This window comes from Juglans regia, chromosome 7, assembly GCF_001411555.2.
Source record: "Juglans regia cultivar Chandler chromosome 7, Walnut 2.0, whole genome shotgun sequence".
Classification (NCBI taxonomy): Eukaryota; Viridiplantae; Streptophyta; class Magnoliopsida; order Fagales; family Juglandaceae; genus Juglans; species Juglans regia.
Window position 1 is genome coordinate 42505946 of NC_049907.1, and position 2905 is coordinate 42508850.

Sequence of the window (2905 nt, forward strand, 5' to 3'; positions counted from 1 at the left end):
CTACAATGGACAGGCTCGATGAGGACGTCGGGAATTTAAGGGGGGTAGATTGTGATATCCCATATGATATGGATAATGGTAGGTGGTGTATGAGATCTCACATTGCTTGGGAATGAGAAGTTCTTGCTCTTTATAAGGTTCTAATGGGACTCAAATTGTATTATTGACTAGTCCTTTTGAAATATAGGCAATGTGGTTAGGATCTTCTATTGGGACATTACACTACCTAACCCATACAACATCTTAGGAGTTGAAAAGCTAGCCCAAAAAAGGATTTAATAAGTAAAGAGAAAAAAAAAAAACATGGTGGCCACAACTTTTTTGACATTACAGCTGATTAGCATGAGTGCTAAATTACTTTATATGCAGCCTCCACAAAATTAAAAAAAGATGCCCTACATCTTACAGTTGCAATGAAGCCTTATCATATATCATGAACTTGCAAAATATTCAAACTATCAAACAGTTGCCAATAAAAAGCCAACCAAACTCCACAAAAGTTGAGAAATGATGTATTAGAAACAAAAAATTAATATAATTTAGATATCAAACCAGATCAAATAATGCCAATTACCATGCCTAGCATAAGAAGTCACTACCTACGAATCATATTCCAAATGAACTTCTAGCTACTACAGCCTCCAACAAAGTTCAACCTCATCCAAGATGAGGAAAATCATTTATATTTTCTAGTAAATTAATACACACTCAGAGCATTAGTATTGTATAATGAACAAACACTAAAATCACTACAATAAACATTAAAATCCCAACAAGGGGTTCAGTTTCAATTGCCCTAATGAAATAAAAATGAAAAGAAGAATCCCACTTACAAAGGATAAACAAGGCTAACCACAGGCCTGCAAATCAAATCAATGAAACAAATGAGTGGAGGAGGAAATAAACAAGCACAAACTCTGCCACGTTAACGTAAACATTAAGCCACAACCATAGTGTAATCCCAAAACAAATTGGAATTAAAAAAAAATCAAATATAGGGTCCTAATTCAAAGAGCACCTATGCCTTTTACAGCAAATCTTTAAATCATGAATAAACACAAAAACTTAGCCCAAACCGATATATGAGCACAAATCGACCAAGTGAGAGCCGATGAATCCAGCTCCATGGGTTGTGGCATGTTGTTTTACAATCCCGATGGCTAGCTTGGATCAGAGAGTAGGGCTGAGCACCGACCCTTTCAGAGTCGGAGGGCCCAACCTCCGACTCCGAGACGTATAAAATCCGATCCGACTCCGACTCCGACTTGTTGGAGCGGAGTCGGATTTTTTTATTTTTGTCTTTTTTAACTTCATATTTGACCCACTTTTAAAAAAAAATAAAATTGGAAGGCTTTCAAATTTCAATTTTCTCAACATTATAATCTAAACTAATTAAACTTTTGATTATAACAAAAAATACAACTAAATAAAACAAGTAACATACTAACATGCATTCAAAAATAAAAACAAGTAACACACTAATGTCTAATACCAGTATATCACTATAGTTAATAGTACCCTATAGTAATATAACTATATTAGTATTAGTTATAGTGATTTAAATTTTAGTATAACTATATTAGTATAAGTTATAGTGATTTAGTATAGTTATAATACTATAAGTTATAGTTATAGTCTATATTAATATTACTATTAGTTATAGTGATTAACATAATTATATATTAGTATTTGCTATAGTGATTTTAATTTAGTATAATTATATAATAGTATTAGTATAAATATTATACTAACTATATCACTGATTGTATTAGACTATTAGTACACTAATTTCTAATACTAGTATATCACTATAGTTAATAGTACCCTATAGTAATATAACTATATTAGTATTAGTTATGGTGATTTAAATTTTAGTATAACTATATTTGTATAAGTTATAGTGATTTAGTATAGTTATAATACTATAAGTTATAACTATAGTTTATATTAGTATTCGTATTAGTATTAGTTATAGTGATTAGTATAATTATATATTAGTATTTGCTATAGTGATTTTAATTTAGTATAACTATATAATAGTATTAGTATAAATATTATACTAACTATATCATTGATTGTATTAGTACACTAATGTCTAATACTATTATATCACTATAGTTAATAGTATCATATAGTAATATAGTATTAGTAATTAATACTATAGTGATTTATATAGTAATTTATATATAGGCTTAAAGTGGTTTACTAATTTATATATAGTAATTAATACTATTAGTAATTTATATAAATAATACTTTAGTTATTATACATTAGTATTATATGTTATTATAAATTTATAGATTAGTGTTTATTCATTAGTATTACAATATTACATGTTGATGTTATTATGCATCTTAGTGATTATAGTAGTATATTATAGTCATATAATAAACTATTAGTAGTCAATTTAGTTTATATATTATAGTATAAATATATTATTTAACTAGTATATTATTGATTTTAACTAACTATATAAGATATAGTTGTATAAAATTTAAATAATTAATATATAGAAAAACACATCTTTTTATAAAATATGTATAAAATCGGAGGCGGAGGCAGAGTCGGAGTCGGAGTCAGAGGCGGAGGTTTGGAGGCAGAGCGGAGTCGGTTCATCAGTGACTCCAAATCCAACTCCGACTCCGACTTCCAAGGGGAAAAAACCTCCGACTCCGACTCTGATAAGTCGGAGCCGGAGCGGAGCCGGTGCGGAGTCGGATTCAGAGTTGAATTGTCGGATTTTTGCTCAGCCCTATCAAAGAGAGTGAGACCATATGAGAGAGAACTCGAGAGAGAGTGAGAAATAGATGGGGAGTTGAGACAAAGACAAAGAAATACAAAGACAAGTGAGAGAGGGGGACTTACTACTAGTAGCGCTGGAAGGAGAGGAACGGCGTGGTGGGTC